The sequence below is a fragment of the Dendrobates tinctorius genome, unplaced genomic scaffold (assembly GCF_039654945.1).
Source record: "Dendrobates tinctorius isolate UK_male_01 unplaced genomic scaffold, ASM3965494v1 ptg000051l, whole genome shotgun sequence".
Lineage (NCBI taxonomy): Eukaryota > Metazoa > Chordata > Amphibia > Anura > Dendrobatidae > Dendrobates > Dendrobates tinctorius.
The window spans coordinates 10537537-10558185 of NW_027361719.1; the positions used below are offsets into that span (position 1 = coordinate 10537537).

Sequence of the window (20649 nt, forward strand, 5' to 3'; positions counted from 1 at the left end):
TTATTGCATAAAAGCGCTGAAACATAAAAAAAGGCATAAATGAGGTATCGCTGTAACCATACTGACCCGAAGAATAAAACCGCTTTATCAATTTCACTGCACGCAGAACGGTGTAAACGCAAAAGAAATTCATGAAACGCTGGTTTTTGTTCATTCTGCGTCCCAAAAATCGGAATAAAAAGCGATCAAAAAATGTCACGTGCCCAAACATGATACCAATAAAAACGTCAACTCATCCTGCAAAAAATAAGACCTCACATAACTAAGTGGGTCAAAATACGAAAAAATTATAGCTCTCAATATGTGGTGATGCAAAAACTATTTTTACAATAAAAAGCGTCTTTTAGCGTGTGACAGCTGCCAAAAATAAAAACCGCCATAAATAGTAAATCAAACCCCCCGTTATCACCCCCTTAGTTAGGGAAAAATAATAAAATTAAAAGAAAATGTATTTCCATTTTCCCATTAGGGTTAGGGCTAGGGCTAGGGTTAGGGCTAGGGTTAGGGTTAGGGCTAGGGTTAGGGTTAGGTCTAGGGTTAGGGCTGAGCTAGGGTTAGGGGTGTGTTGGGGTGAGGGTTGGAGTTAGAATTGGGGGGTTTCCACTGTTTGGGCACATCAGGTGCTCTCCAAATGCAACATGGCGTCTGATCTCAATTCCAGCCAATTCTGCGTTGAAAAAGTCAAATGGTGCTCCTTCCCTTCCAAGCTCTGCCATGCGCCCAAACAGTGTTTTTCCCCCACATATGGGGTATCAGCCTACTCAGGACAAATTGCAAAACAACTTTTGGGGTCATATTTCTCCTGTTGCCCTTAGGAAAATAAAAAATTGGGGGCAAAAATATAATTTTTTTGTGGGAAAAAATGATTTTTTTTTATTTTCACGCCCGGGCGTTATAAACTTCTGTGAAGCCCTTGGGGGTTCAAAGTGCTCACCACACATCTAGATAAGTTCCTTAGGGGGTCTAGTTTCCAAAATGGGGTCAATTGTGGGGGGTTTCCACTGTTTAGGTACATTAGGGGCTCTCCAAAGGCAACATGACACCCCCAGACCATTCCATCAAAGTCAGCATTCCAAAGCGTCACTACTTCTCTTCCGAGCCCCGACGTGGGCCCATACGGTAGTTTTCTCCCACATATGGGGTATCAGGGTACTCAGGACAAATTGGACAACAACTTTTAGGGTACATTTTCTCCTAGTACCCTTAGGAAAATAAAAAAGTTGGGGACTAAATGATCATGTTTGTGGAAAAAATATGATTTTTTCATTTTCACGCCCGGGCATTATAAACTTCTGTGAAGCCCTTAGGGGTTCAAAGTGCTCACCACACATCTAGATAAGTTCCTTAGGGGGTCTAGTTTCCAAAATGGTGTCATTTGTGGGGGATTTCCACTGTTTAGGTACATCAGGGGCTCTCCAAAGGCAACATGACACCTGCAGACCATTCCATCAAAGTCTGCATTCCAAAACGTCACTACTTCCCTTCCGAGCCCCGACTTGTGCCCATACAGTAGTTTTCTCCCACATATGGGGTATCAGTGTACTCACGACAAATTGGACAACAACTTTTGGGGTCCATTTTCCCCTGGTACCCTTGGGAAAATAAAAAAAATGGGGACTAAATGATCATGTTTGTGGAAAAAATACGATTTTTTTATTTTCACGCCTGGGCGTTATAAACTTCTGTGAAGCACTGGGGGAATTCAAAGTGCTCACCACACATCTAGATAAGTTCCTTAGGGGGTCTAGTTTCCAAAATGGGGTCACTTGTGGGGGGATTCCACTGTTTAGGTACATCAGGGGCTTTCCAAACGCGACATGGTGTCCGATTTCAATTCCAGCCAAAAAAGTCAAATGGCGCTGCTTCCCTTCCAAGCTCTGCCATGCGCCCAAATAGTGGTTTACCCCCACATATGGGGTATCAGCGTACTCAGGACAAATTGCACAATAAGTTTTAGGGTCCTGTTACCCTTGGGAAAGTAAGAATTGAGGGTGAAAAGATCATTTTTGTGGAAAAAATATGATTTTATAATTGTACGGCTGTACGTTATAAACTTCTGTGAAGCCCTTGGGGGTTCAAAGTTCTCACCTAACATCGAGATAAGTTCCTTGGGGGGTCTAGTTTCCAAAACGGTGTCATTTGTGGGGGGTTTCCACTGTTTAGGTACATCAGGGGCTTTCCAAACGCGACATGGTGTCCGATCTCAATTCCAGCCAAAAAAGTCAAATGGCGCTGCTTCCCTTCCGAGTTCTGCCATGCGCCCAAATAGTCATTTACACCCACATATGGGGTATCAGTGTACTCAGGACAAATTGCAAAATAACTTTTAGGGTCCTGTTACCCATGGGAAAATAAAAATTAGGGGTGAAAAGATCATTTTTGTGGAAAAAATATGATTTTTTAATTGTACCGCTGTACGTTATAAACTTTTGTGAAGCCCTTGTGGGTTCAAACATCTCACCACATATCTAGATAAGTTCCTTGGGGGGTCTAGTTTCCAAAATGGGGTAACTTGTGGGGGGTTTCCACTGTTTAGGTACATCAGGGGCTCTCCAAACGTGACATGACATCTGATCAGAATTCCAGCCAATTTTGCATTGAAAAAGTCAAACGGCGCTCCTTCCCTTCTGAGCTCTGAGCAAAGTGGCTTCAAATGTGATGTGGTCCATAAAAATAAAATGGTGTTGTAAAAATGAGAAATCGCTGGCCAACTTTTAACCCTTATAACTTCCTAACAAAAAAAATTTTGGTTCCAAAATTGTGCTGATGTAAAGTAAACATGTGTGAAATGTTACTTATTAAGTTTTTTGTGTGCCGTATCTCTGTGATTTAAGGGCATAAAAATTTAAAGTTGGAAAATTGCAAAATTTTCAAAATTTTTGCCAAATTTCCGTTTTTTTCACAAATAAACGTAAGTTATATGAATGAAATTTTACCACTATCATGAAGTACAATATGTCACGAGAAAACAATGTCAGAATCACCAGGATCCATGGAAGCGTTTCAGAGTTATTACCTCATAAATGGGCAGTGGTCAGAATTGTAAAAATTGGCCCGGTCATGAACGTGCTAACCACCCTTGGGGGTAAAGGGGTTAACGATATTACCCCCTCTATGCATGTATGTAAATCTAGTTGTTCTTTTTGCCAAGTGGGCAGACTCGTAAACTATTCTCTATGAGAACTTTTAAAAGAACAACGTCCAATTTGCTGAAATAAGATTAGATATATAATAAATACAAGAAACAGTGAAAAAATCTCCTTACATTTACCCCTTCTTTAACGATGGCCATCTTCGGCCATCGGAAACCTGGAAGACACCAAAACATTTCCCCACACATATCATAAATTAAACAATATGGAGTGTCATGATCCAGGACTGGGTTTCGCTTTGACCCGTCCTGATCATACTGGGGGTTAATGTTCCGCCTCTCTCCGGCAGAGGGCGGCTATTTAATGCTCTCTGGACCTAGGCCCAGTGTCAGTTATACTCCTGCCCTCGGCTGAGTTAGCTGCCCTTGTGCGTACATGTGCCTTATGCCTGATATCTTGCTTGCTTGTTTGTTTTTTTGATCTGGTTCTGTCCCTGTTTCGAGTTCTGCCTGTCCCTCTTGTACTGCGCTACCTGTCGTGTATGACTCTCTGCTTGTGACCCGACTTCTCTCTGCCTGACCCCTTAGTACCATGTCGCCCTCTTGTGTATGACCTTTGGCTTTGTCTGACCACCCGTCTGTTTGTCCCTCCTGTGCCTCGTTCGCCCGGACTGTGTTTTACCTCCGTTTTGCCTGACTCTGAGTTGTTGCATGGTGTCCTGTCATCCCTGAAAGCACGCTAAGCCCCACCCCCTTGCAGTCACATGACCTAGGTCCTGTGCCAGCTTGCTAACTTCAGCATCTGCAGGTCCTGTGCATCTTTACTTTCCGGTGCTGACAGGTTTCTGACACCCATAGCTTGAAGCACGCATTGTCACCTCTGCTGCATTGCTCCATAGGTATCTTTTAGCACTGTTTCTGTACTCAGGACACGCGCACTGGCTCAGTGAGCGAGTGTAGTGCGGTGTTTCTGACATGGAGTACTTTTTTTTCTCCAAGACCAACACAGACCTGTTCCTCCTTGGTTAGGACCCTGGAACCCCGACTATCCGAGTCCTTCAGTTTGATTTGGTCCTTTCTAGCAAGGGCCCTAAAACTAACACAACATGGCAAAGTCCATCCCTTTAAGGGCAGCCCTTTACATCCAGGACACAGTCCATTAAGAGCAAAGTTTATTCTGGATTAAGCAGTCCTTGACTGAGAGTGTAGGACCCTCCAGTCACTTCAACACCTACCAATCCAGTAGGGGAAAAGTAGCCCCTCCATCTTTAGGCTAGTCCCAACTTTTCACTCTATCCATACCTATTCACTACCTGTTGCTGGGCAGGACACAATCTATCACTAATAACACATGTCACAATACACATTACACAATACACGAGAGGGAACGTGGGCAGTATGTCCATCTCCTTACATGTCGTCAGTTTTATTTATCTTGTGATGAATCACTGTGATCTGTAGTCAGTCCCATCACAGTCACACAAGAAATTGTAGGTGTAACGTAGTCCAAATGTTCAAACCACAGCTGGGCCCCTAGCAACATTTGTCATTTATAACACTAAAGTCTTACTGTTGTGAGCTCATCTGTTCAGGTAGATGGTGACTGGGTAACGGGAACTTCAGACTGGATATAAGGCAGCCGACGCCCTTCTGAGTCGCTGGTGATTTCTCTGCTGGATTCTTGGAGACCAGTCTTTGGTTTTGTTTACCTTGTTTTGTGAGTTCAGCCATCCCCAGCCGGGGGTGTGCTGGATTCTTTTTCCTTGATCAGTGTTCTCTTTTGCTCTGCTTCCAGAATATTCTGAGTGCTGATATAGGGTTTGAAGTCTAGTGACTTCAGGGTCCTTTTTGCTTATCAGTTGTGTTGGTAGTATTTTTTGGCAGGGTTTTCTCAGATTGCAGACAGCAGCTTTTCTGTCCTGTCCTTTTTAGTTAGCCTGGGCCCCATCATTTGCTCAGCCTATCTTTCTATCTGTGTTAGTGTTTTCATCTTGCTTCACCGTCATTATATGTTGGGGGCTGCCTATTGCTTTGGGGTCTGCTCTGGGGCAGTCAGTTTTTCTCTTTTCTCTCTTTAGGCTTGTGTAGATCTCCGGCTGTGACTAGCTACTGCTAGTTGTGTGATAGGATCAGGGGTCTGCAATCTGCTAGTTTCCAACCTCTCTGATTTTCTGGGCTGAGCTTGTGTTTTGTTTTTTCCTCCTTGGTGACTCAATCATAACAGAATCACCAGCCATACCGCAGATTCTAGGGTACTCAAAAGCAGGAAGGAATTGTTTAAAAAAAAAAAAAGGTGTCAGAATTTTTTTTTGTGTATATTTTTTTACTCTTTTTCTCTGAGGCCGTAGGAGGAATATATATTTTTTCTGATGGAGTTTAAACAATTGTCTGATCGTGTGGAGCAGCTTGCTGCTGAAGTGCGAGGAATTTCTGCCTATCTTGCTCATTCACACGCTACTGAACCAAAAATCCCCACTCCTGATGTGTTTTTTGGGGATCAGTCTAAATTTTTGAATTTTAAGAATAATTGTAAGTTATTTCTTGCCTTGAAGCCTAACTCATCGGGGAGCTCTGCGCAGCAGGTTAAAATTGTCATCTCCTTGCTGCGCGGCGATCCCCAGGATTGGGTGTTTTCTTTAGTACCAGATGATCCTATTCTAGCTAATGTGGACGCATTTTTTCAGGCCTTGGGGTTGTTGTATGATGAACCTAATGCTATTGATCAAGCTGAAAAGACCCTGTTGGCATTGAGCCAGGGTCAAGATTCTGCAGAACTGTACTGTCAAAAATTCCGAAAGTGGGCGGTCCTCACCACTTGGAATGATGGTGCCTTGGCAGCTCTCTTTTGTCGGAAACTGTAAAAGATACTATGGTGGGATTTCCTGTTCACTCTGGTCTTGACGATTCTATGTCATTAGCCATTCAGGTTGATCGGCGTTTACGTGAACGTAAAATTATACGGGAAACGCTGCCACCTGTTGAACAAATGTCTGAACCTATGCAATGTGATAGAGTTTTGTCTAGGGCGCAACGTCAGGAGTTTAGAAGACGTAATAAGCTATGTTTTTTCTGTGGAGATGCCTCTCACATTATTTCTGTCTGCCCTAAACGAGAGAAACGTTTTGCACACACATTTGCTGTAGGTGGTGTACAACCTAAGTTTCTTCTGGCAATTACTCTGATCTGCTCCCTGTCCACATTTTCTGCTAAAGCCTTTGTGGATTCAGGAGCGGCCTTGAACCTAATGGATTTAGATTTTGCTAAACGTTGTGGTTTCCCTATGACACCCCTGCGGACGCCTATTCCTTTGAGGGGTATTGATGCTACTCCTTTGGTGAAGAATAAACCTCAGTTTTGGACCCAGGTGGTAATGCGGGTCGCCCCAGACCATCAAGAAAATTGCAGATTTTTGGTGTTGCATAATTTGCATGATACCACGTGCTGGGGTTCTCCTGGTTGCAAATCCATAACCCAGTTTTGGATTGGAAATCTGTGTCTGTGGTGAGTTGGGGTTGTCGGTGTGCTCTTAGTGACACTCCTGTTTTCTCCACCTCTCCCCAGTCGCATGAGGTTCCTGACCATTTGGCTGATTTTTATGATGTGTTTAGTGAGAGTAAGTCTGCGTCTTTGCCTCCTCATAGGAGTTATGACTGTGCAATTGAGCTGAGTCCGGGGTGTAAATTTCCCAAGGGTCGACTTTTTAATTTATCTGTACCCTTATATTAAGGAGTCGTTGGAGAAGGGTCATATTAGACCATCCTCTTCACCCTTGGGTGCTGGGTTTTTTTTTGTGGCCAAGAAGGATGGTTCATTAAGGCCCTGTATTGACTATCGCTCCCTTAACAAAATTACTGTTAAATATCTGTATCCGTTACCCCTGATTTCTGACTTATTTTCTAGAGTTGAAGGTGCTTGCTGGTTTGCCAAGCTTGACCTCAGGGGGGCGTATAATCTTATTCGCATTAAGCATGGGGATGAATGGAAGACAGCGTTTAATACTCCGGAGGGACATTTTGAGTACCTGGTGATGCCTTTTGGGCTCACTAACGCCCCTCCTGTCTTCCAGTGCTTCATGAATGATATTTTCCGGGACTTTGTGGATAAGTTTCTGATCATCTATTTGGATGATATTTTGATCTTTTCCAGGGATTGGGACTCTCATGTGGAACATGTTCGGACTGTGTTCCGGATTTTGAGGGAAAACTCCCTGTATGTTAAGGGATCGAAATGTCTTTTTGGTGTACAGAGGATTTCATTTTTGGGATTTATTTTGTCTCCGTCAACTATTGAAATGGACCCGGCCAAGGTACAGGCCATTTATGATTGGGTGCAGCCCACTTCTTTGAAGGCTCTCCAGAAATTTTTGGGTTTTGCTAATTTTTATCGTAAGTTTATAGCCAATTTTTCTGTTATTGCCAAACCATTGACTGATTTGACTAAGAAGGGCGCTGATTTGCTGAATTGGTCTCCAGAGGCTGTTTCTTCTTTTCAGGAGCTGAAGCGGAGGTTCACTTCTTCTCCGGTTTTGCGACAACCCGATGTCTCACTTCCATTTCAGGTGGAGGTGGATGCTTCAGAGACTGGTGCAGGAGCTGTTTTGCCCCAAAAAGATCCTGTAACATCTAAAATGAACCCCTGTGCCTTCTTTTCCCAAAAGTTCTCTCCTTCGGAACGCAACTATGATGTGGGGAATCGAGAACTGTTGGCCATGAAGTGGGCATTTGAGGAGTGGAGACATTGGTTGGAGGGAGCTAGACATCAAGTTGTGGTCCTCACTGACCACAAGAATTTGATCTACCTTGAGTCGGCTAAACGCTTGAATCCGAGACAGGCCACGTGGGCCTTGTTTTTCACACGTTTTGATTTTGTGGTCTCCTTTCTTCCGGGCACTAAGAACGTTAAGGCTGATGCCCTCTCTAGGAGTTTTTTGGCCGATTCTCCTATTGTGACCAAGCCTGCTACCATCTTAGGTGAGGGGGTGGTTCTTTCTGCCATCTCGCCTGATTTGAGACGTGCTCTGGAGAAGTTTCAGGAGGATAAGCCTGAGCGTTGTCCCAGTGGTAGGTTATATGTTCCTGACCAGTGGAGGAGGAAAGTGATGTCTGAGGTTCATTGCTCCGCGTTGGCTGGTCATCCAGGTATTTTTGGTACTAGAGATTTGGTGAGTCAGTCTTTTTGGTGGCCTGCCTTGTCTCGTGATGTCAGAAATTTTGTGCAGTCCTGTAGGACTTGCTCCCGATCTAAGCCTTGTTCGCGTTCTACTGGGTTGTTGATGCCTTTGCCGGTGCCCAGGAGGCCATGGACCCATATTTCAATGGATTTTATTTCTGATCTGCCTTTCTCTCAGAGGATGACTGTTATCTGGGTGATTTGTGGTAGATTTTGTTTTTTCCTCCTCGGTGACTCAATCATAACATCTTACTATCTTACTATTGTGACTGGTAGTCTTCACAAGGGTTGCCAAGTTAATTTTTTTTTTTCTGGACAGCTTATCAAAAAATCACAGACACAATAATTTTAGGGACTCAATGGAAAACCATAATAAATGATTATGATTCTAAGTGATATGTGTCTATAGCCCATAATTTTGATATGAAGAAACTGTAAAATAATAATTAGTTAAAATAATTTCTATAAGTTTATTCAGCTTCAATGAAATCACAGACACCAAAAATGTGCACTATTTTTATGGATTGTCCTGGAATTTCTTGATGGTTGGCAAACTTGGTCTCCACCCTCTATAGATATGCTCTTTTCTATCATATAGAGCATTGAAGAAACTCTCTTGAGGCAGCGTAGAGTTTACTTGTGAATTATACATGTGTCATGACACAGCTGTCGGGGACCCGGGACCAGCCTCCCCAAAAAAGCCCTCCAAAACATGGAGGCAAACTGCACACTCCCCCGATCAGAAACAAAATCGGTCGGGATTCCATGCAATCTAATTATTTCCCTGACAAAAAGTCATGCCAAAGATTTAGCGTTCGGTAAAGATAATAGAGGATTTTATACTTTCCACTCTTCATTCTCAGGCTTGCCATCATTCAACTTTGCGGCATATTGAATCTACAGTAGATGAACATTCACACTATTAACAATAGCGGGACACAGTGGGGGCTCTTTATATACATGACCGGGTCCCATGTAAGGTCAGCAGCCCTGACGAAGAAGGTCCAAGCACCTTCGAAACGCGTAAGCAGATTGGCCCTCTCTCGCACCCGTCCTTTGCTCAGGTGACATCACCCAGACCACACTCCTCTCAAACACCGCTACTGCACGGCGGCACCTCTTGGCCGGAGCGCACCACCAGCAGTCTCTCGCTATTGGCTCTCGAAGGTACGGAGGGTTTTCATCACCAGGGGGGGACCCTCCCCAGGAGTCTCATACTCGCCTCCACCCAGCCTCCGCAGCAACCTTTACAGTTCATCCTGCACTGAAGCCCAATAAGCATGCTCTGCACCTCCAGCAGGCTATCTTATTTACCCGACTTTTGAACGTCCATCTGTGCTTCACCTTACTCCAAGTAAGTGCCCACTGTCATTGATACTACAGTAACTGTTTGAAAATTTTTATAACCTTTTTGGCCACTTATTTTATGAATCTTATTTGTTACTATTGTGGTAATAGCAGGTACGCAGGATGCAGTGACGAGACGCGAGACAGAAATGACTTTAAACGTTAACTTTTATAGATAAATGCTGTTAGTGCTATTCTTACGCAACCAACAGAATAACAGTAGTTGTACTCGCAGGGAGTCAATACACATAACCAAGGATTGGGAGAACACGACTAATCCGGCAAACACCGGTCACTATATGGCCGCGGAATAGCCGACTACGGATCCTTAGTCATTATGTATCACTTATCCGTCCTGACGTCCCTCGGTGTTCTGTTCCACAGTGTGTCTGCGTTGCAGCCACTGGGCCCAGCTGCTGAAGATCTGGTGTAGTGTTCGGGCGTTCCGACGTCTAGGAGGAGTAGGGGCACAACAGGTCCGCGGAGAGTTCTTTGGCAGGATGTCCCCCAGCGGAGGCAGTGGGATACCGCCTGGGAGTGGGAGAGTGGAGGCCGCAACTTCCTTACAGGGACTGACAGCGGCAGTGATAAGTGGCGGTTGATAGGCCACAGGCGCAGTATGAGGCCGCACTGGAGTATCCGCAGGGGGCACAGGTCCAGTCTCTACCGTGGACTGGAGCGGGGCGGTGGCAGCTACGGGCGGCAAAGGAGGAGTCACCACCGTGGTCAGGAGTGAAGCGGCTGTGGCTGCGGGCAGCAGTGAGGAAGCCGCAGCCACGAGCTGAAGTGAGGCGGCGTCGGCCGCGGACGACTGCGAGTAGGCCGCAGCTGAGAGCTGGAGTGAGGCAGCAGTCTTCTTTTGTCGGTAAGCTCGGCGCCATCTCCCTGCGGTCCACCGAGAGTCTCCCTCCTGTCACTGTCCTCTCTGGAAGCTGCTCGTGGCTCTCACTCTCTGGACCTCCCCAAGTCTCCACCTCCTTCTCCCTCGTTCTGCTGACTCACACAGTCTGGCCCTTTCTGCCCCTCTTCTCTGGACTCCTCCCCCAACTGCCCTGTCAGTCTCAGCAGTCCATCCCCTAGCTCTGCTCCCTGGAAACAGATACCCCAGGAACCTGGAAGACGGTCCCCTCGGTTCTGGCCCGGGTACTCGGCGGAGGCCTCTCCGCCTACACTCCCCCATCCTGTATGCTCGCCAGTCCTCGGGCGAGGGTCTTGATAGGCTATGGTTGGCCTTTTGAGACAAAAGTTCCTGTTGCCATATGAACTGATCCGTCGCCCATGATACTGTCTTACGATACAGCAGTCCTTTCTTGATGACTAGTTTCTCAGCAACATATCCTGAGACGAAGTCTGTCTCTGGGCGTCGGTGGGTAGTCTGCCGGTGGTCACCCATCGGCGTAGGAGCCCAATTTCTTTATCTTCTTGCTGCTGTTGGATCCATCTGTCAAGTGATTGCTCCAGCACACCCCTTGGGGGTCCTTCTTGCATGGCAGCCGTGAACACGGCGGCGATGAGGGCATACGGTGTCTCTTTTCCTTCCAATTCGTCGTCTCGACTTTTCCCTGGCGTTGCGTGCCGGATGCTGGAGAGGGCATCCGCGTGCACATTTTCTGCACCTCTTTTGTTTATGATCTTGTAGTTGAATTTGCCCATCCAGGCCACCCATTGCTGCTCGAGAGCCCCCAATTTGGCATTTTCCAGGTGGGCCAGCGGGTTCTTGTTGGTCCGCACCACCACTTCGGAGACCGCCAGGTACTCTGCGAACCGCTCCGTCATGGTCCACACTACCGCGAGGAGCTTGAGCTTAAAGTAGTTGTAATTGTCAGGGTTTCGCATGGAGTCATGAAGTGATCGGCTACCATACTCGATCAATCTCTCCCGGCCGTCCTGAACTTGTGACAATACAGCTCCTAGCCCATGGAGGCTGCCGTCGGTGTGTAATATGAACGGTTGCGAAAAATCCGCATAAGCTAACACTGGGGCACCCGAAAGCGCAACTTAAGGTCTTGGAAGGCCTCTTCTTGCGGTTGTTGCCACTGGATTTTCCGTCCATTCGCTCCGGCAGGAGCCCCCTTTAGCAGGTCCTGCAGGGCTCGGGCCGGCGTGCAAAATTCTTTATGAAACGATAGTATCCAGCCAGTCCCAGGAAGGCCCGCACGTCTTTTATCGTCTCGGGGGTAGGCCATCCCTGAATGGCAGCAACCTTTTATAGGGACGGTCTAACACCCTCGGCAGAGACGACATGTCCCAGATATTCAATCTGGGAGCGAAACAGGTGGCATTTCTGAGGCTTCACCTTCAACCCGTACTTCTGCAGCCGGCCGAGCACCTGCCCCAACTGCTGCAGGTGGTCCTCAAACGTGGCGGCATAGATGATTATGTCATCCAGGTATATCAGCGTGGCCTCAAAGTTGAGATCCCCCAGACACCGCTCCATCAGCCGCTGAAAGGTCCCCGGCGCATTGGCCAGCCCGAACGGCATTCGATTAAACTCGAACAGTCCCATAGGAAGAAAGAACGGCGTCTTAGCCCTGTCTTCTTCCGACATTGGCACCTGCCAATACCCGCTGGCCAGATCTAACGTTGAAAAGTACTTCCCCTTCCCCAAGGCGGACAGGGATTCTTCTATACGAGGCAACGAGTACGAGTCTTTGATGGTACAGGCATTCAGCTTTCTATAGTCCATGCAGAACTGCAGGGTGCCATCCTTTTTGCGGACCAACACGATGGGAGCCGCCCAGGGGCTCTGGCTCTCTCGTATGACCCCCTTCCACAGCATTTGGGCCAATAAAGTTTTTACCTCCTGGTATAGTTGTGGGGGAATTTGTCAGTATCGTTCCCGTATGGGGGCCGTTCCTGCCGTGGGAATTCCGTGCATGATGGCTGTGGTGCATCCAAAATCATCCTCGTGGCTAGCGAATACCCCGTGATACTGTCCTAGTAGTGTTTCTACCTGGAGAAGTTGGGCGGGAGCCAGGCCAGAGAGTTCAGCCCACATTCTTTCCAGGATATTTTGGCCCTTTTCCTGAGTTGAGGACTCGGCAGCCTGCAGAGTTCGAATAGTCACTGCCCAAGGGTCCTCGGGTTGCACCTTCAATTGGACTGTAGGGGCTGGCAGCACATCTTCCAACGGCCTCACCAGCTTGGCCATCTCGACCTGGGGCCTTAAGACGATGTCTTGGTCTTCTAGGTTGATACAGCGCACCAGGATGGTCCCTCTCCACACAGTGGCCAGGGAGCGGGCCACCAGTATGCCAGGAGGCAGGCGTTCCGAGTAGCATGGCTCCACCTGCATCTCCACGCCCTCCAAAGGCACTGGGGCCTGGATGGGCAGGGCCACCACTGTCTGCTCGGGGGGCAGTATGAGCGGGGGAGCCGCTGGCGCAATGACTTTGCCCAGTGCCTCGCCTTCCTGCCAGTCCTGGAAAACTCACACCTCCCGCACCAACTGCTGGAAAACCTGCCCTTGGGCCGTGTGGAGTCTCTTGCGTGGGGTCATTGAGGAGTAAATTGCCAAACTCCCGCAGGATGCTCATGCCCAGGATAACTGGATGTTTGTCATTGGTTTCTCCATGAGTCAAGACCACTCCCCGGCGTCCAAGGGATTTGCCACACAGCGTCATCTGCACCCAAACCACCCCGGCGACAGGGACCGGTAATTGTTTGGCGGCTACCAGTTTTATCATGGGTCCCCACTGGGGTCTCACTGCCTCAGGGAAATGCTGCCGAAAGTAAGTTGCAGGCATGGTCGTTACTTGTGACCCCGTGTCCACTAGGCACCATATGGCATGGCCCTTGACTTCTACCCATACCTCCGGACACTTTGCGACCAGATCTTCGAGACTTCCACTACCCCATGTCGTGGCTTCTGGCTCCGAGCGGTGTCCCCCCATCCCGGAGCCCTCTAGTTTAACGGCAGCCGGGGTGGGCGCCTCCCACGCCGCGGACACTCTCGTGCGAAGTGGCCCAGCTCCCCGCACTCATAGCACTGGGACTGTGAGGGCCGGCCGCTCCGAGCATTGTGAGGTCCCCAGGGACCGAGATTGAAACTAGGCCGCTCAGATGTGACCTCGGTTCTTCTCTTCACTTCGGCCAACTCGCCCCGATGTTCTTCAGCTCTTGTTTCATCTCTTCTATCCATTGGGGCTCTCCGACAGCAATCACAGCAGCCTCCACACTCCGGACCTTCCCCACGGGGACCGTCATTCCCTGCTCCTGCTCTCGTGCACGCGCCTGACTCCCCACCTCAGAGAAAGCTAAATGTGGGTTCACTCGGACCTACTCCTGTAGTGCCTGCTTTATCAACAGGTCTCGGAGTCCAGTCACTAACAAGTCGCGTAGGGTAATGTCGATGGGTCCTACCCCTATGCCGTCCTTCCGCTCGATGGCAGTGTATAACTCTCGGAGGACATTCATATACTGGGTGATCATCTCCCCCTCTCCCTGCATTCGACTGAACCATCGGGTCCTCAACTCTCACACATCTGTTGGATCCCCATGGGTCTCTTCCAGTATCCGCAAGACCCTAGCAAAGGTGTTGCGGTGTCCAGGGGGCCTCAACATTACTGAATTCCGGGCCTCCCCTTCTAATGCCATGAGAGCTACCTCGGCTTCCAGGTCAGGGGTCATCTGATGCATTCGGAAGAGGCCTCGCATTTGCTCTGCCCAGCTCCACAGCATGGTGTTGGAGCCTGAGAACCTGGGCAGGTTGTTTAGCATAGCCCCCAGAGAAATGCTGGACCAGGGTCCCTGGTTGCTTGCTGTGTCTATGGCCCTGCTCTGGCCTGGGGTGCCACTGTCCGTGCTCGGAGACTGCATCCTGCCGACTATGCCAAATGTGGTAAAAGCAAATACGCAGGATGCAGTGACGAGACGCGAGACAGAAATTATTTTAAACGTTAACTTTTATAGATAAATGCCGTTAGGGCTATTGTTACACAACCAACAGAATAACAGTAGTTGTCCTCGCAGGGAGTCAATACACATAAACAAGGATTGGGAGAACATGACTAATCCGACAAAGACCGGTCACTATATGGTCACTATATGGCCACGGAATGGCTGACTACGGGTCCTTAGTCACTATGTATCACTTATACGTCCTGACGCCCCTCTGCGTTTCTGTTCCACGGTGTGTCTGCGTCGCTGCCACTGGGCCCAGCCGCTGAAGATCTGGTGTAGTCTTCTGGCGTTCCTACGCCCAGGAAGAGTAGGGGCACAACAGGCCCGCGGAGAGTTCCTTGGTGGGATGTCCCCCAGCGGAGGCAGCGGGATACCGCCTGGGAGTGGGAGAGTGGAGGCCGCAACTCCCTGACAGGGACTGACAGCGGCAGTGATAAGTGGCGGTTGATAGGCCACAGGCACAGTGAGGCTGCACTGGAGGATCCGCAGCGGGCACAGGCCCAGTCTCTACCGTGGACTGGAGCAGGGCAGTGGCAGCTGCGGGCAGCAATGGAGGAGCTGCTGGAGCTAGAGTGAGGCGGCGTCGGCCGCGGACGGCTGCCAGTGGGTCGCCCTCCCAGGGCCGTGGGGTACTCGGTGCCGGGCCGGTATCAGTGAGATGTGTCACAGCAGCAGTGACGTGGTCCGTGGCCCTGGCCGCCCAAGTAATGGGGAAATTGTGTATGGTGGAATAGTTTGTGACGCCACCTGTGGTGTTCGGCAAGTGAGATGTTAGGCAGACGCTGCTTGCAGATCCTCTGGGGCTGGTGATTGGTTGTAGCTAAGATGGTGAAGCTCCCCACAGGTGGAGCTGTAGCCCCAGGGCAGTGTAGATGTTGGGGAAGAGGAGAAGCACAGGCGGTGTAGAAGCTGGTACCCAGATGTAGCAGTGCTGGGTGTGTTGGCGCAAGAATCAATGGAGGACACCAGGGCTTGCAGTTCCAAAGCTTTACTCACAGTCTGTAGTACACACAGGTGCCGGCCTCCGTGCCATGTCCTCCGGGTCAGGGACTCAGCCAACCTCCAGGCAAGATGAAATGCTCCCTTCCAACGCTCCGCCAACATGTGCCTTTCTGAACGTCTCCTCTTATAGCACCTTTTGGTGTGAAGATCTCCTAGTACTGAGTTACACTGGAGTTCTTCCTAACTGATGTTCCCAAGAACTCTACTTGTACGGCAGACAGCTGTAGTCTGGTTCGGGGACTCCTCACTCCGGAGTCCCGGCTCTCTATCCGTGTTGATGTTGTGCCCCCAAGTCTTAGATGGGAGTAGTGCATTTACAGCCCACTACTCCACCGGTGTCTGCTGCAGAACCATTAGTGTCCATACAACCTCGGGGACCGGGCCCCGGCCTTGCGCTTAGAACTTCTAGGCAGGGTTCTCTCCTAACCCACGTCCTCTGTGTTCTCTTATTCTCCTACATTCCGTACTTGTCTTTCTTTCCTATGGAAGCTCAGGCTTCAGTTCAGTGTCTGTCTCCTTCTTTCCTTTCCCATGCCAGCAGACCTGGGTCACTCAGGCCTGCAGCAGCACTCCTTCCTCCATCCCTCTCTCAGGGATCTTCTTTCCTCACTCCTCTCTGAGTGACTCCCTCCCTCAGTCTCTCTGACTGACTGACTTAAATCCTAAATCTTCCCACTTTTTATGTATTCTAACTCCACCCACCTCCCAGCACGTTTCATGTTCCAAGCAGGGAGCCACCAAAGGTGCTCTGCTACACTCTAAGCAAGAGCCGCAATGTGGTTTTGCTGAACTACCCTGTTGTGTGGGGTGTGAGTGTTGGAGCGTGGTCAGGAGTTCCCACCTTACCTGGATGGTGGGGCACCACACCTTAGGAGAAGGTGCAGTACCTCTGTGGCGACTGAGCCTCAGGGGCGCCACACCAGTAGGCTGCAGCCGAGAGCTGGAGTGAGGCAGCAGTCTTCTTTTGTCGGTAAGCTCGGCGCCATCTCCATGCGGTCCACCGAGAGTCTCCCTCCTGTCGCTGTCCTCCTCTCTGGAAGCTGGTCATGGCTCTTGCTCTCTGGCCCTCCCCAAGTCTCCACCTCCTTCTCCCTCGTCCTGCTGACTCACACAGTCTGGCCCTCTCCGCCCCTCTTCTCTGGACTCCTCCCCCAACTGCCCTGTCAGTCTCAGCAGTCCATCCCCTAGCTCTGCTCCCTGGAAACAGATACCCCAGGAACCTGGAAGACGTTCCTCTCGGATCCGGCCCGGGTACTCGGTGGAGGCCTCTCCTCCTACACTATTCACCACCCATGTCTGCACATGTGGGCTAGTCACCCACTAGTGAGCTCTTAATCATTTACCAGTGAGTCTTCTATTATATGTATTCTTCATCATAACCTTAGCCACCACTTTGTGATCATTACTACTGATACTCAGGGTATTTTCTTATGATTGGGACAGACTGCTCTTATTTGCATATCTAAACTATAGCTTTAGCGCAGTGTCTTTTGTGTTATTAGTTCTTTTCAACCACTTAGTGGCAGAACAGGCACAGGGTCTGTCCTGACACCTGCAGCTTTAGCTTTCATTGTATTTCTCAGTAGCGCCAGTGTATCCCATTTGCATTTAAAGATAGTAAAGCGATAAAATGAGACATTTTACTGAATCTATCTACCACCACCTGTATTACTGTATTCCCTTCCGACAAGGGAAGATCCGTGATAAAATCGACTGACAAGTGAGTCCAAGGGGTCTACTAGGAATCTCCAACGACGATGGGCGAGAATGAGAGGTCTTAGAACGCACAGAGACACTGCAGGCGGCTACATACTCCCAGACATCCTGATGAGCACCTGGCCATCAAAAACGCAGAATAAGCAGATCAGCAGTGGCTTTTTTACCAGGGTGTCCGGCCAACACTGAATCGTGATGTTCTCTAAGGACTCTAAGACAGAGATTAACAGGAACAAACAGTTTACCAAGGGGACAGGCAGCAGGGGCATCCCCCTAAGTGTCAACAATCTCTATTTCCAGATCGAAGCATATAGACACCATAACCACCCCTTTTTGAAGAATAGGTACCGGTTCACACTTATCTTCTCCCTCAGGAAAGCAACGGGATAACGTATCTGCCTTAATGTTTTTGTTCCCTGACCTATATGTGACAAAAAAGTTAAACCTGGTAAAGAGCAATGCCCTTGTTGCCTGCCAAGGTGTTAGACGTTTCGCCTATTCAAAATATACCAGATTCTTATTATCTGTGATTACCATAACTGGGTGAACCGCTTCCTCTAAAAAATGACGACACTCTTCAAAAGCTAAGAGTTCCCTGTTACCAATGTCTTAATTTTTCTCAGCAGGTGACAGTTTTTTAGAAAAACAAGCACATGGTTTCCATTTACCAGGAGACACACCCTGCGACAATACAGCCCCCACTCCCACCTCAGACGCATCGACCTCAACAATAAAAGGCTGAGAGACATCAGGCTGTATAAGGATCAGCACAGAAGAAAAACACCTCTTCAACTTATCAAATGCCTCCCTAGCAGGACTGGACCACTTGGAGAAGTCCATCCCCTTCCTGGTCATATCCGTAAGAGGTTTTGCTACTACCAAAAAGTTCTTTATGAATTTACGGTAGTAGTTGGCGAAACCGAAAAACCTTTGTAATACCTTCAAATCCTCAGGATGATCCCAATCCAACTTTCGCCGGATCCATGCGAAAAATGAAGCAAGACAACACATATCCGAGGAAAGGGATCTCCCCAACTGAGAACATACACATCTCGCATTTGACATATAATTTATTGTCTCGGAGTATACGTAAGACTTGCTTGACATGTACCTGGTGTGACTCAAGATTAGGTGAATAAATGAATATGTCATCCAGATAAATAACCACGAATCTGCCTACCAGGTGACTAAAGTTTTCATTTATAAAGTGTTGAAAGACGGCTCGCGCGTTCGTCAACCCAAAAGGCATCACCTGATTCTCATAGTGTCCCTCGGGTGTATTAAACACTGTTTTCCATTCATCCCCTTCTTTAACGCGAATGAGATTATACACCCCCTGAGGTCCATCTTAGAGAACCATTTTTCCCCTACAATTTGATTAAAGAGGTCTGGAATGAGAGGTAGTGGATAAGGATCATGGACAGTGATTGTATTGAGTTCACAGAAATCCAGGCAAGGGCGTAACCCCCCATCTTTTGTCTGCCAAAAAAAACTCAGCGTAAAAGTGTTGTAGTCGTTCATGGCCTGTCACTCTGGACCAGATATATTATAAAGTCTGCTCTTGGGCAGCTTGGCACCAGGAACAAGATTAATGGCGCATAAGGATGAGATCAGGAGGAACAAAATTGAAACACACTCGCCCCTTACTCTGGACAAAAGGTAGTTTATCAGAGTGAGGTGCTGCCCCCACCTGCATGGGTTCCTCAGTAGGCTCAGTTCTGACCTCCCTTGATCCTGGACCTCCCGCACATAGAGGTGACTCCCTATGTGTCTGGCGAAGACGGCGATCAACCCGGATAACCAGAGACATGGCTGCCTCAAGGGAGTCAGGAGTCTCATACAGAGCTTAGGCTAGTTTCACACTTGCTTTTTTTTGCAGCGCGTTTTTCCCGCAAAAAAACGCATTGAAAAAACGCATACAAAAGCATACAACTGCTGCGTTTTTTTCAAGCATTTTTATGAGCATGCATGAAAAAACGCAGCGTTTTTATGTGTTTGTATGCGTTTTTAGTGCGTTTTTACCGCGTTTGCGTTTTTTTCCAACATTTTTAGGTGGCCCCTCACACTACCCAAACCATGACTTTACTAACCCTAACCCTGACCCTAACCCTAACCCTGACCCTAACCCTAACCCTGACCCTAACCCTTAACCAAATCATACTTAACCCTAACCCAAACCCTAAACCCTAACTAACCCTAACCCTAACCCTAACCCTGACCCTAACCCTAACCCTAACCCTGACCCTAACCCTAACCCTAACCCTAACCCTGACCCTAACCCTAACCCTAACCCTGACCCTAACCCTTAACAAAACCATACTTAACCCTAACCCTGACCCTAACCCTAACCCTGACCCTAACTCTTAACCAAACCATACTTAACCCTAATCCTGACCCTAACCCTGACCCTAATCCTTATCAAAACCATACTTAACCCTAACCCTGACCCTAACCCTAACCCTGACCCTAACCCTAACCCTGACCCTAACTCTTAACCAAACCATACTTAACCCTAATCCTGACCCTAACCCTGACCCTAATCCTTAACAAAACCATACTTAACCCTAACCCTGACCCTAACCCTAACCCTGACCCTAACCCTAACCCTAACCCTAACCCTGACCCTAACCCTTAACAAAACCATACTTAACCCTAATCCTGACCCTAACCCTGACCCTAACCCTTAACCAAACCATACTTAACCCTAACCCTGACCCAAACCCCAACCCTAACCCTGACCCTGACCCTAACCCTAACCCTAAACCCCCTTAACTAACCCTAACTCTAACCCAAACCCCTAAATTCCATGGTTAAAAAAAAAAAACGCATATGCAAAAAAACGCATACATGAGCATGCCAGTGCGCACATATGCGCATCCATAGGCTATAATGGCTATTTTTAGCGCAAAACGTGCGCATATGTGCGCATGCGCTTTTTTGCAGGGCCAAAAAATGCAACATGCTGCGTCTGGAAAATACAAACGCACACCCCAAAAAAACGCAGCGCATGAAAATCGCATACATGCGCTTACAAGCGCGCAGGTATGCGCACCCATGTTAAATATAGGGGAAAAAACGCATGCGCACATATGCGTTTTTTTCCAGCGCTAAAAAACGCAAATGTGAAACCAGCCTAAGGCATCCTTCACCCTCACTGTGAGCCACTCACAGAACTGACTACGGAGTGTGGGGTCATTTCACTTGGTGTCTATGTTCAACCTCCGGAACTTAGAGCAATATTCCTCTGCCAGTCGGTCTCCTTGCTGAAGTTGGCGCAGTGTGGACTCAGCTAAGGAGACGCAATCAGGGTCATCATATATAAGGCCCAGTGCCAGAAAAAACCCTCAACCATCTGAAGCACCTGAGAGTCAGACAGAAGAGAAAATGCCCACGCTTGGGAGTCCCCCTGACGGAGTGAGATT

General features: G+C 48.4%; 1 protein-coding gene and 1 long non-coding RNA gene across 3 annotated transcripts in view; one reads left to right on the top strand and one right to left on the bottom strand.

The window, feature by feature from the left end:
* Window positions 1–20649, top strand: part of LOC141091288 (uridylate-specific endoribonuclease D-like) — a 184411-nt gene that overhangs the window by 143368 nt on the left and 20394 nt on the right. The window lies entirely within an intron of this gene.
* Window positions 1–20649, bottom strand: part of LOC141091290 (uncharacterized) — a 133307-nt gene that overhangs the window by 27079 nt on the left and 85579 nt on the right. The window lies entirely within an intron of this gene.